The sequence below is a fragment of the Vigna unguiculata genome, chromosome 4 (genome assembly GCF_037176805.1).
Source record: "Vigna unguiculata cultivar grain cowpea cultivar isolate G323 ecotype 2 chromosome 4, ASM3717680v1, whole genome shotgun sequence".
Lineage (NCBI taxonomy): Eukaryota > Viridiplantae > Streptophyta > Magnoliopsida > Fabales > Fabaceae > Vigna > Vigna unguiculata.
In genome coordinates, this window is record NC_140795.1 from 19,402,175 (window position 1) to 19,416,993 (window position 14,819).

The 14,819-nt window shown below is 38.3% G+C and overlaps 1 long non-coding RNA gene across 1 annotated transcript; it reads left to right on the forward strand.

The window, feature by feature from the left end:
- The first annotated feature begins 13,430 nt into the window (after positions 1-13,430).
- On the forward strand, positions 13,431-14,452 carry LOC114182406 (uncharacterized). The gene is made up of 2 exons (XR_003604081.2): positions 13,431-13,901; positions 14,070-14,452. It is a non-coding gene; the product is annotated as an uncharacterized LOC114182406 (long non-coding RNA).
- The last annotated feature ends 367 nt before the right edge of the window (positions 14,453-14,819 follow it).

The following is a 14,819-nucleotide window of genomic DNA, read 5'->3' on the forward strand; positions in this document are numbered from 1 at the left end:
TGTCAACGACAGCCAGCCAATCACAAAATTCAAAATTAAACCATAAAGCACATATAAAAGTGCAGAATGCATGACTCAGCTCAAAATAGGTAAAGATGAAGCTTCGCGACTTATGTTCCATCTATAAGGGTTAAATTCCTTTGGATTAGGATATATTTCAGGGTCAAGGTGAACAGATATGAACCACACAAGTGCTTTCCAACCTTTTGGAATTAAAATCTAGATAAAGATTAAATATGGACAATGGTCATAGGACATTGGTCAATTCATACGTGATACACATATTCTAGCAGGAAGATATGCAAACCCCTGAAATGAAAAGGAAAACATAAGTTAAGCACAAGCTATAAATTAAAAGGAAAAAATCACTAGTTATTGTTACGAGACTAAAAAGGAATATGCATACAACTTTCTTAACTCTATAAGTGTTCCTGCAAAGAACAATAAGATCAGTTAGGCACAAGTGTCACCTTACCCATACAGTCCGCTATCTCCTCGGTTGACCTCTTCCCATTTAGCATATATCGGCTTGGACCCGGGAGGGGTTACCTGCAGAAGGGACTCCGAAGCTTAAGTCAGCCAAAAGCTCTCAAAAAGTCAAATCAGGTGATTAATGAAGTAATGAATGCATACCTTTAATTTGTGGGGTCCATGTATATTTATAGATTATTAATTATATTTGCCCATTCCATGGGTTGGGCCCTAGTTTGGGCCATGGTGGGCCTAGGCCTTGGCCTTGGCCCTTAGTCTTGACTATCGGGGGCTCATTGGATATCAGGGGGGGCTTTGGTTTCACTAAGTATCTTAAGATGGTCGGCATAAACCGACCACTCCCTTTGGCGGCTTGTGCTGCCATTGCTCATATGCTGTCCTAGGTGGGTTATTCCTTTTAGCGTCTTATGTTACCGGTTCAGGTCGGTTAGGCTTAGGTCAGCCCAGGCCGGTTACTTGAATGATTTTGCATGTAGGTATGGTGATCGTTTATTATTATTACTTGGTTAAATTGGCTCGGTGTGGTACACCTGTCCCCCAGCCTTTAAGTGTTATGAACAATGTTAAGGCTAAAGGCGAGAAAAGGTTGGTAGCAGGTGAATGGATGTCAGAGGTCTAATCAAAAAGGGGTTTTTACGCCTTCCTTTCTGATACCCATGGCCTTTGGTGTGCCTATGTCGATTGGTATGGGTCGTGATTTTGGCGGGAGGAAGCTATGTCGTTTGAGATTTTACCATTATAAATGTGGATTTCGTGATGGGTTCATGTTTGTTGGTTCATTTGCGAGAATTTCATAATCAGAGACTTTGCGTGTGTTATACTTGTCCGACTAGTTCCTAGATCCTGCCGTCATCTTTTCAGAGAAAGGTATGTCTAGTAGTAGTGATAGTGTGTCGTTATCTTCTTCCAGTAGTGAGAGTATGGAGTCTGGGAGGAGTGTAGGTAGACAACTTGAGGGGGAGAGTAGTAGCCCAACGGCTGTGGTGGGTAGAATTCCGATGGAGACGGTGACTGAGGTGCAAGATGACCCTCCTAAAGAAATAGCGGAGAGTAATTGGCCGGCCAAGGCCGGTTACGAATGGATAGCGACTGACGTTCGTACTCAGTCGTCTTTGTTTCGGTAGTCGCGTCTACTAAACTCTTAGTTGAACTGCACCCCTATCATCGCGAAAGATGTGAACTGGGGTATCGTTTCCTTGGAGCGGGTGAGCGCCATTGACCGCGTATGTCACGGCCAAGAGGGGGCTATCGAGAAGTTCTTTTCTATGTATATGTGTCATTTCTCCCAGTTGCATGTGAGATTGTCGTTGGATGACTTCACCGTGGGAGTACTTCGTGAGCTCAATGTGGCACCAATGTAGTTGCATCCGAACAGTTGGGTTTACATGCAAGCTTTCCGTGTCTTGTGCCAATCACTGTATCTACAGCCTTCTCCTCGTGCATTTTTGTACTTTTATGACACTAGGCCCCGTCAGCCAACTACTTGGTTATCCTTGGTGAGCCATCCTAGCATTAGGAGATTGGACGCGTTCTCACAATCTTTCAAGCACTTTAAGGACGATTACTTTAAGGTTGTGGTGAAGGAGGAGGGCAGCTCTTACTTCCTTAATGCAGATGGGAGTACAAAATTCCCATTTAGTTGGATGGCACCTCCTTCTCGCTACAAGGATATAGGCACCGACGAGTTGTCGGTGGCGGATAAGAAGGTGGTGGAAGTCTTGATGAAGTTTTCTGATAAGTTGCCCACTAAGGGCCTAGTTAGGGTTTATAATTCGGTTCACCCGATTATTGATATTGAAGGTATCTATTTATGACTTAAACTGTTTTGATGTTTCTAAGTTGACTTAATCGGATGTTGGTGCATTTTTGTAAGGCATATGGCTCAGTCCGGAAAGAAGAACTTGGCGTTTTTCCAAGCACTGCGGAAGGAGATGGCCGCGAAGGCAAAAACAGTTGGGAACACTGATGTTCCAAACTTACAAGAGTCGCTGGTCGAGGTGCATGTGCATGGTGACACTAAAAGGAAGGCTGAACTACCGACTCGACCCGGTAAGGGTAAGGACTTGAAGAAGGTCAGGGCTGCGTTACTTGGGCCGAGGTCGTCAAGTGGGACCAAGGGACCAGAATCCGGTTTGATTGAACTACCGGAAACGTCTGTTAGGAAGGACATCGACATCAATCTTTCGGAGATAGTTATCAACTCTATCGACAGTATGGAGCCCGATCATCTGGTGAGGACTATGGTGGAATTTGGAAGCAAGGCGTTGATCCTAAGTCGCCGGGTTGGATCTTTGTATCGATGAGAAGTAAAGGAGGGAAATCATGAAAAGGTGGAGGAGTTGCAGGGGAAAGTTGATAAGTTCGCGGAACAGAGGGCTGCTTGGAAGAAGGAGAGGGAGAGTTGGGAGGAGGAGAAGAAAAGGCTGGGAACCTAGAAGGTTCGTTGCTTGGATTCAGAGGGTAAACTCAATAAAAGGATAGTGGATCTAGAGGTGGATTATGACGAGTTGAAGGAGAAGTATGAGGGTGTTGAGGGGGAGCTTGATGACTTGAAGGGTTATATCATCCAAGAGCACATCAACGGGTTTCAGAAGGGATTGCGGCAGGCGGCCTTCTTTCACCAAGATGTTGATGCAGCTGATTCAAGGTGTGATGTTAATAAAGATGTGATGGATGCGCAACTTATTGACGAGGCTGAGAGTAGTCCAAAGGGGGAAGTAGAGAAGGAGGCGGTCCAGGAGGAGAAGGAAGCGGAGGTTGCCGTGGAAAGAGGTGATGACAAATTGGCATAGGATTTATATTTGTTATGATTTGAAATGGTTATCGATTCTATGTCTATAATAATTGGTACTGTGTTTGTAACACTTCGTACATTACTTTGCTTTTAAGTTTAATGTGATTAATGCTTTTGTGTCTGCTATCTCGTTTGTCAGATGTTGTTAATTGTGATGTATGTTATGTTTGGCGAACTCGATTGTATGTTAAGGGTGTTCGACCCAAAACGATTACTTATGGTAAGGGTGGGGAACTTAAACGAATTAAGATTAGGTTAAACGTGTTCGACCCAAGCCGCTTACTTGTGATAAGGGTGGGAAACTGATACGAATTAACATCGAGTTAAGGGTGCTCGACCCAGGCCGCTTACTTGTGGTAAGGGTGGGGAACTAAAACGAATTAACATCAGGTTAAGGGTGTTCGACCCAAGCTGCTTAATTGTGGTAAGGGTGGGGAACTAAAATGAATTAACATCGAGTTAAGGTTGCTCGACCCAGGCCGCTTACTTGTGGTAAGGGTGGGGAACTAAAACGAATTAACATCAGGTTAAGGGTGTTCGACCCAAGCTGCTTACTTGTGGTAAGGGTGGGGAACTAAAATGAATTAACATCGAGTTAAGGTTGCTCGACCCAGGCCGCTTACTTGTGGTAAGGGTGGGGAACTTAAACGAATTAACATCAGGTTAAGGGTGTTCGACCCAGGCCGCTTAGTTTGGGTAAGGGTGGGGAACTAAAACGAATTAACATTGAGTTAAGGATGCTCGACCCAGGCCGTTTACTTGTGGTAAGGGTGGAGAACTAAAATGAATTAACATCAGGTTAAGGGTGCTCGACCCAGGCCGCTTACTTGTGGTAAGGGTTGGGAACTTAAATGAATTAGCATCAGGTTAAGGGTGCTCGACCCAGGCTGCTTACTTGTGGTAAGGGTGGGTAACTTAAACGATTTAATCATGAAGTTAATGGTGTTCGACCCAGGCCGCTTACTTGTGGTAAGGGTGGGGAACTAAAATGAATTAACATCGAGTTAAAGGTGCTCGACCTAGGCCATTTACTTGTGGTAAGGGTGGGGAACTAAAACGAATTAACATCAGGTTAAGGGTGCTCGACCCAGGCCGCTTACTTGTGGTAAGGGTGGTGAACTTAAATGATTTAACATCAGGTTAAGGGTGCTTGACCCAGGCTGCTTACTTGTGGTAAGGGTGGGTAACTTAAACGATTTAATCATGAAGTTAATGGTGTTCGACTAAGGCCGCTTACTTGTGGTAAGGGTGGGGAACTTAAACGAATTAACATCGAGTTAAGGGTGCTCGACCCAGGCCGCTTACTTGTGGTAAGGGTAGGGAACTAAAACGAATGCGAGAAGTGAAGGAAAGAATGGTCATAAAATTGGGAACCCTTCATATTATTCATTGAATCTGAGGTGCCTCGTTAAAACCTCCCCAGTCAAAACCCTCCTTAGGGAAAAAGACTCGGTGAGGAAAAAGAGTACACCCATGGTTACAAGTGTTTAGTATGGTACAATACATGTTTTTGAACTAAAGTAGAATTTGAGATGGGACATGTTCCATGTATTGGGTATTTCTTCCCCAGACAATTGTTCCAGCCGATATGCCCCTCCCCCAGCATCTTCACGTATTCGGTATGGACCGTCCCAATTGGCGGAGAACTTGCCATCCTTCTTTCTTGCATTGTTGGCCATTCTCCAAACTAAGTCTCCTTTTATGAACGATCTTGGGCATAGGTTGGAGTTATATTTCCTGGCAGCTCTTTGTTTGGCGACTAAGTTGCGTATTTGAGCTTTTTCTCTTAGCTCGGGTAGGAGGTCGAGGTATGTGGCCATATTTTGATTGGGTTGAGTCATATAGTTCTCGGCGCAGAGATGGTTTGCCAATTTCAACGGGTATCGTGGCATCTGCACCGTATAGCAGACTAAATGAAGACTCGTTCATTACTGATTAAGGGGTGCACCTGTAGGCCCATAGCACTTCTACTAGTTCTTCGGGCCACCGGCCTTTGGTGCTATCCAACTACTTGCGTAGCTCTACTAGGATAACCTTGTTTGCCGCCTCGGCCTGTCCATTTGTCTATGGGTATTCGACAGAGCTGGTTATGTGTTTCATGCCTAGACCGGTGTAGAATTTGGCGAGTTCCTTGTCTATAAATTGTCGGCCATTGTCGGTGATGATGGTATGTGGGACACCATATCGACATATAATATCCTTCCAAACAAATTGTTGGACTTGTTGGGCTGTGATGGTGGTTAGTGGTTTGGCTTCTATCCACTTAGTGAAGTAATCGACGACTACTATTAAGAACTTTACTTGGCCTTTGCAAGGGAGAACGGGTCGAGGATGTCCATACCCCATTTAGCGAAGGGCCACGAGGATAATATAGAATGAAGCTGCTCTTATTTCTGGTGAATGAGGTTGCCATGCTTTTGGCATGGTTTACACTTTTTGACGAAGTCCTGGCAATCTGCTTCCATAGTCGGCCAGAAGTATCCGGCGCGAAGGATACTGGTAGTCATGGTGCGTGCGCCGGAATGGTAGCCACATATGCCTTCATGTAATTCCTGAAATGATATACTGGGCTTGTTCTGGAGTGACGCATTTGAGGAGTAGTTGGCCATATCCGCATTTGTATAAATCATCACCTATCATTGTATATCTAACGGCTTTAGCTATCCAAGTTTTGTCAGCATTTGGTGGGGGTTACCGGTTTGTAAATACTGGATGTAAGGAGTGGTCCAATTATCGGTTTAGGAATGGGTTAGGTTGTGGCAAGTATTTGTGATGGAAGGGGCGGACAGTGTCTGTTGCAATAGGGATCGGTGACAGCTTTTTAATTTGGTACTGGCTAGTTTGGATAAGATGTCTGCTCTGATGTTGTCGGTTCTAGGAATGTGTTGGATGCGAACCTAGTTAGGCTTAGGTCAGCCCAGGCCGGTTACTTGAATGATTTTCATGTAGGTATGGTGATCGTTTATTATTATTACTTGGTTAAATTGGCTCGGTGTGGTACACCAGTCCCCCAGCCTTTGTCGATATAGGTATGTCGGTCAAGGATGATATGTGTTGATATGCCAGCAGGACCGGTGAGGTGTGGTACACTAGTCCCCCAGCCTTTAAGGGTTAAATTCCTTTGGATTAGGATATATTTCAGGGTCAAGGTGAACGGATCTGAACCACATAAATGCTTTCCAACCTTTTGGAATTAAAATCTAGATAAAGATAAAGTATGGACAATGGTCATAGGACATTGGTCAATTCATACGTGATACACATATTCTGGTAGCAAGATATGCAAACCCCTGAAATGAAAAGGAAAACATAAGTTAAGCACAAGATATAAATTAAAAGGAAAAAATCACTAGTTATTGTTACGAGACTAAAAAGGAATATGCATACAACTTTCTTAACTCTATAAGTAATACTAATGAGAAAGTGCATGCACTAGTTCGCAGGAGTTTCTTGTAGCAGGATGAAAAACAAAAAAAAAAACACTACAAACGTTGAAAATTGTAAATAAATTTCTTGTAGAGAACGTTCACTAGTGAGATAAAGCAAATAAGTTTACCTATGAGGGTGAAGTTTCATAAATCAGGCAAAATATCTGGTCACATAACTATAAAGCAAATGAAACTGTACTTCGAGTAATAAACATAATTTCCAGTAAAAAGAATCAATTGAATCAAAATAGTCAATTCACACCTTCTAATTACATTCAATTGTGTATTCACGTCTGCAAACATAACTTAGTGATGAATTAATTCCATTCGAACTCAGTACTTCTGATCAACTACCTGGCCATTTCTTTGACACATTATGACTAGCATAATACAAGACCCAACTAGATACCAGTTTGTAAATAATACTAGTTTCTCTAGTATGCAATTATGGATCTTGGAAATGTTAGCATGCTACATGAAGGAAGAAATTATAATTAGTTAGTTGTTAGCTCATATAATTTACTAGAACCTATTTGACATCACATATCATTTCATGATTAAATATTGAATTACTTCATAAGAAGAAAATGAATTCAATAAAGAAAAAAGGAGGTTGATTGAAGCTAATATACTAAAAAGAAAAAAGAAAGGAACATATATCCTTAAATAATTTTTAAATGCATAATGTCATGTAGTGATGAAGGATTATCTTGTTTCTTTTTAAGATTATTGAATATGGTGTGAGTTGATTAAGAAAGTTAAGTGAAATCCCCACTGGACATTAAGATAGCAAGCTATCTAGATATGAAGGTTCCTTTCAAAAAACTCAAGAGAAGAAGATGATGAATTAATTCAAAATGAAAAGGAAATGGAAAGCACATAAATCATAGAAAACCAAGAACATTTAAAGGAAGAAGAAAACATAAAATGGAAAGGAAAGAAATGGTAAAAATGTGAGAAGCACGCCACTACAAGGCTAGGCTAGAAGCCATGGCAACCTTGAAGATGAGTGGATGTGTGCTGGCACTTGCCATGCAAGATAAAGCTTAAAAGTATTCACTCCCAAGGGAGGAAACTCTCACAAATGGTTGAGACACAAGAGTGTTTTTACTTCAAAATGTTCAACCCTACGCATTTGAGACTCTAATTCTTTAAAGTACCCACTCACACTCATAGAACCTTGTTGAAGCCTTTGGAGCTTCAAAAGAAGTTCCTTATAGGAGGGAGGAACAAATCTAGCGCGCATAAGAGTTTTAATGTCCATCCAAGAAGCCGCGGGTGGCCCTTGGTCATAATTCTTACAAACTTTATGCCACGAAGTATTGGCATAGTCCAAAAATCCTAAAACTACTAGATCAACTTGTGCTTGATCCTTTACATGATTTTCATTGAAAATTTGCTCAACTTTAGCTTCCCAATCAAGGAAGATTTTGGGATCACTTCCACCATAGAACTTAGGAATCTTTGGAGTTTGCTTCTCTTGTGATGGGTTGCACCCAGAATGCCTTCTTTTCCTAGCTTCTCCATCTTGCTCTTTAGCTTCAAGCCTTTGAATGTGCTCTTGGATTCTTAGGTCACTTTGCTCCTTGTCTTTTCTCAATTGTTTAAAGGAATCCTTCCTAGACAACTCCAAATCCCGAAGCAATCTCACCAATGTATTGTTTTTGTTTGGAGTAGGTGTATTTGATGAACTTGCCATAATTCCTACAACAAAAACACTCAAACCTGAGACAAAATAAATGGATTAGAGGTTAGACAACATGAAAACTAAGACCAAATCCAACCCAAAATGTACCCCAAGTGTTTAGATCACTCTCCCAAAGTAACAAGGCAAGGCTACACTCAAAGCTCCTCCAAGGAGTGAAGAAAACACTTTGTTCAAAAATCCTTATCTTGCATAGCAAGTGGTGGCACACATCAACTCATCTTCAGGGTTGTCATGGCTTCTAGCCTAGCCTTGTAGTGGCGTGCTTCTCACATTTTTACCATTTCTTTCCTTTCCATTTTATGTTTTCTTCTTCCTTTAATTGTTCTTGATTTTCTATGGTTTATGTGCTTTCCATTTCCTTTTCATTTTGAATCAATCCATCACCTTCTTCTCTTGAGCTTTGTGAAATGAACCTTCACATCTAGATAGCTTGCTATCTTAATGTCCAGTGGGGATTTCGCTTAGCTTTCTTAATCAACTCACACCATATCTAATAATCTTAAAAAGGAACAAGATAATCCTTCATCATGTAGAGAACTTACAATGTAGTGATCCCCCCAAAATTTTGGTAGTGGTTTTTTCTGCATTACTAAGAGAAATAAAGAAGAAACATATAAAGTTGTGAGCATTAAACAGATAAAGTTTATGTCAAGCTTCAGTTTTGCTTATTCTACACCCTTCTTGTATCTTTGAGTGCTTCTAACCTTTAAAAGTACGCATACATTTTACAAGCAAGGCAATGAGTATCAAGTTACCTGGAAAACCAATACTCTTCTATCAATTTGCACTTTTAAAAGGAACATAGGCTTCACCAACCATACCAAAGAACTTGGTTTGAGAATATGCTGCAAGAAAACCTTCCAAATTTGGAATCTTTAAGAGACTAGATTTAGCATCCTCAAGTTGATGCAATTTTAAATAAGCTTCTGCCTTGCAAGGCACAATCTAAAAGCAATAGTCTAAAAAGTTAGCCCAATACAAGTCATAAACCAGCTATCCTAAGAGCTAAAAATTACCAAGTAAAGATACGAGAATGATTTTATACGTGATCGTAGAGACTCAAAAACCATACCACAAACAAGAGTTGGTTTGACTATCTTTTCACTTTTCCATTTTATCAAATACTTTCTTCTAAAATAAGTTCATAGTGTTTACTATTCAATCTATTCTCTAATATCTATTAAGGTTTAAAAGTTGCTACTAAAAAAACAAGTGTTTTATAGACCAAAAGAAAGAAACACCCACTAGTGTAAGGAAGGGAAATGACAGCGGTTATTTTCAGCTTTTGGCTTCGGGTCCACAACCGAGACATATACGGTCGAGGTAAAAAGGTAGTATTTTATGCCTCGGTTACAAACCCGATGCATATTTAATATTTACTGCCTCGATTTTCTCATAACTAAGGCCTAATGGGTATCAGAAATTCAAAAAATAAAAGAAAATTTAATATACTTTCTGCCTCGGGTCTGTTTTAACCACGGCAGAAAGATACATTTACTGCCTCAGGTGTGTTTCAACCGAGGCATATGACCATTTAACAAAAAAATTTGAATAGTCTTCTGTCTATTATTTGAATTAGTTGGGATCTACAAAGAAATAACCAATCACTTTAGTTCACTCAACAATATATATAACACTTATAAAAAATAACTTAAAAGCCAACACTTAGGGTCTGTCTGATTCTCTTCTCACTCATACTGTTTTAAAAATTGGTCTCTAAACAAGTGTTTTTAAGAAATAGAAAGGGAGATGTTCTTCATCCTCTTCTCACTCTTCCGTTAGATTAACTTTTCCACTTAAATCATGAGTGATTCAAATAATAAAGTAAAATAACATTTGAAACATTGGATAAAAATTTCTAAATTTCTAAACTTGAAAGAGAACAAGCACAAAGTTGACAAATAGACAACTATTAGTGCAAAACAAGTGTCAAGATACTTACAAATTTCTTGCAAACATCACATATGGGGTGATGCTTCTCCCATAGCATGATTTGTGGTAAGGGCGATTGCTAGACATGGAAAACTGTAAATGAACAAATTCAGCATAATCAAATGAAGATTGACCAAAAATGATATTTGAAGACCTTCATTTATGAAGCTAAGATTAATTTTCACCTTTTTTTTCTTGAAAAAGAAAAATGAGGTTTCAACTAATTGTTTTTCTAAGCAACTTAAAAATTAGGTTTCCCATGCAACTTAAAAATCTTCCATGGCCAATCTCAGTTTTGCACCCAACACAGATTCTGAAAGCAGGTTTACAAAAACCTATTAAATCTATATTTTTAATCATTAAGAAAGATTCATGAAACCTTGAAAAAATAATCTTTACTATACAGATCCATAATATTGAAATAGAGGAGAGAACTTCAATTTTAGTAGATAACGAGTAAACTCCAAGATATTCCACAAGAAGTGCTAACGAATCACCATAAAAAAAACTAGCTAAAACATTACAGAATATGTTCATTTTAATCACTACCATTTTCTAACATTTTCATCTTAGTTAAAGGCACTTAATAACACTCAAGAAAACTAATAGAGACCAAGGTATCATTCATAAAATTCCAATCCAGTGCTTAGCCCACTTCAACGATTCATATGAGAATTGTTTAAAATAATACCTAGAATGAAGTCCAGATCAGTTAATTGTATAACCAAACACTCAAACCAGCAAAACTTAAAATTGAAGTTTCAAAACATATTCTGCTTGAAATGTCAGAAAATTCAGCAATTTCCATAAGCGTACAAGGAACGATTTGTTATATAGATAAAAGATGTAATTATACACACAATTACCTATATCCAGGAGGAAAGAGGTGAGGATAAGATAGAAATGAAGAATCATTGTCAGATCGAGGAGGAGAACCAATGGTCAAACTTTCTTGAATTGCCCTAGCAAGTTGCTCGTCTTCCTCAAGTTGAGCTTTAGCCAGACGTTTAACTTCATCTTGTTGAATTTTAGCTAGACGTTCATCTTCATCTTGTAGTTTAGCAAGACGCTCATCTTCTCGTTGAATTTTAGCAAGGCATTCATCAACAACCTCCTCGATGGTGCGTGCAGTGGTGGTGCAGGCAGACTGAATGAAATCGCGCAGGACGTTGGTAATGGTTGCTCGAAGAAGAAGATGCAGTAGCTCCAGTGGCAGTGCACGACTCATTGACAGTGCAGTGACGGTGATGGTTGGTCGAAGAAGAAGAAGTCGCAGTGGCGCCGGAAACCTCCTCGACGGTGCAGGAGATGCAACGACGGTGCGGTGCAGGCAACGAAACAATGGCCTAGCACGTCGGAGCTGTGCGAGATGGTGGGAGGTGTGCGTCGAAGGTGTGCGGGACGGTGGGAGGTGTGCGGGACTGTCGGAGGTGCGCTGGACGTGGAGAAGAAGAAGAATTACAGAAGTGCGTCGTTGTTGCAGTGAAGAAATTAGGTTTTTTTAACCCTACGAAGATACTGCCTCGGTTATTCGAAATTGAGGCATATTGTCTCGTTATATGCCTCGGGTATCAGTTGGACCGAAGTATAAGGTCTCTACTGCCTCGGTTATAAAAGAATCGAGGCATATTGTTTCAGTAAAAAAAACAAATTCAAATTATGGGTCAACGCGAGTGGTCAAAATTTTTTAAGCTATATACCTCGGTTAGAAAGGCAATCGAGGCATAAAAGATGACTTTAATTACAAAAATGCCACCGTGTGTTTATATGCAGCAGGTGTGTAGGAACCGAGGCATATACTGCGATGTAAAAGCTCTAAAATGCACTGGTGACCTTGGATATCTTTTCTCGGATTGATCCAAATTTTACTCATATATATATATATATATATATATATATTGAACTTATAAGAAAACAATTTTATTATTTTGGAAACCAAAGAAAGTGTTGAACAACTTATTAAACAACAAATTATCACCAGATGTTGAAACATAAACGAAGAAGGTTAAAATACTCCCTTGGTCCATGTTTTACAAATCTCAAATAGGTCCTAAGATTTTTTTTTTAGTCTCAATTAGGTCCATATTTTTGAAAATGTGTAACAATTAGGCCCATTCCGTTAGTATAGAGTTAACGGTGTTAAGGATATGCCACGTGTCAACTCCACATTTTTTTGAATTTTTTTTAAAATCTTTTAATTTTTAAATTTTTTTTTTTGAAAATTATTCATGCCACGTGTCACGTCAGTATTGTGCCACGTGTCAAGTCAGTAAGGTGACACGTGTCAAATCATTATCTGAATCTCAATTTGGTCCATATATTTGTTAGTTTTATTACATTTCAGTCCATTTTTAAAATTTTTTTTAAATATATTTATTTTAACTTTTTACAAAATTATTTTAAAATTTTATATTTAAATTTATAAAATTGTTAATTTTAAACCAACTCTAACATTTGTATATAAATTATTTAAAACAATTTTGTAACAAGTTAAAATAAATATTTTAAAATTTAAAAACAAAATATAAAATAAACTTAATATTATTAAAATGTTTAATAAAAATATCATTATAAAATTTATAGAAAAGTTAAATTTGATCTCAATTTGGAAAGGATGAAATTGAAAATAAAAAAAAAATGGACTGAAATATAATTAAAATAACAAATATATGGACCAAATTGAGATTCAAACAATGACTTGACACGTGTCACCTTACTAACTTGACACGTGGCACAATATTGATGTGACACGTGGCATGAATAATTAAAAAAAATTTTAAAAAATTTTAAAAAATTTAAAAATTCAAAAAAATGAGAAGCTGACACGTGGCATATCCTTAACACCGTTAACTCTATACTAACGGAATGGGCCTAATTGTTACACATTTTCAAAAATATGGACCTAATTGAGACTAAAAAAAATCTTAAGATCTATTTGAGATTTTTCAATAAAAATATGGACCAAGAGAGTATTTTAACAAAAGAAGAAAGCAGATGCTATATCCTTATTTTACAGAGAATGTATCGGGCTTCCATTACCCATATTCAGTTCATACAACTAAAAATTACTTCCAGCAATGTACATTGAAAACACTCACTATGCAAGAAATTAGGTCAAAATCCCCAAGCTCAAAGAGGAAAGATGCAAAAAAGATTGAAAACATAAAAATACTGTGGCTTTAAGCATTCACTACAAAAAAACAATTTTTTTTTACGATTATTTTCTGGCAGTTAAATAAACTGCTATGTTATTTTTTAATTTCTGTTAGTTTATTTTAACCGCTACAAACTTTTTTATATTCTTTTATTTTTTTATTTTAAGTTATAATTTTTAATTTTCAAGGTTTTTCACCTAATCTTTCTCGATGTTTCTTCTTTCTTTTCTCTCATCAAATCCTCGTAACCCTTGTCAATCAGATGTCGACCACCACTACTATCGTCGGCGTCGGCGACGGCGAGATCAATAGCACCGCACCACTCACCGCTGCATGTCTCAATTTGGTATCTCTCACCACTCATGGATGTGTTTCCCTGTTTTGTCTTCATGGTAAGTGGAACTTCTCACTTCATCTTCTCTGTCATTCTAGGTTAGAAATAAATATAACTCTTTAATTGATCAGATTTGGTGGTACTAAAGTTGTTTTACTACCTTGATTTGAAATTGGTAAAGTTTTTGTGGTGAACATCATTTAATGTTGAATTTTCTTGTTAGTAGGGGAAGTATATACTTTGCGATGAAATTCTTGGTGTTGCAGTGCTCTTCCGGACATTTCTCAGGAGTGCTTCATGTGGAATTACAGAAAACTACCATGGTGCTCTGCCATGGCTGTTTGTTTATAACACTGATATCTTAGTTGATTTGAAGAATCAAATAACCCTACAAGTAAAACAGTGATTTTGGCAGTCTTGGTTAAACACGTTGCTATAACCCATGGTACCAATTTGCTTGGGAGTGCTTTTAACTCTATCATTGTAATGTTAGCTAGAACTAGGGATTTTATTATCCCTCAAGTTTGTTTTTTGAATCCAGTAATTGTTATGTTTGGCCTGGCTATATATCTTTTGTTGCTTATTCTGTTAAGTTTTACATTTGTTTTACTGCATGCGTATTATAATGAAGATGTCTGATAAAGTATTTGTTTGAAGTTTAAATAAATAACTAGTAACAAATTCTCTTTCTCTCTCTCCCATTCACTATCTTCAGTATGGTTTTATTGCTTGGCTACTCAGCACTTGTGTTGGATTGTTGCTCTCCTTTTTAAGATAATGACCAAACTCTACTATTGCTGTAAGTTGTTCATACTTTTAAAAATTGAGACGTTAACGATTAAAAATTTGATTGCCATGATTGCAATTGAGACATTAACGATTCTATTTATTTAAGGATTAAAATATTAAAAATGTTAAAATCAGGCCATCAACTACTTAGGTTATTGTTTGTGAATGGCCTTTTTCTATCAGCGTA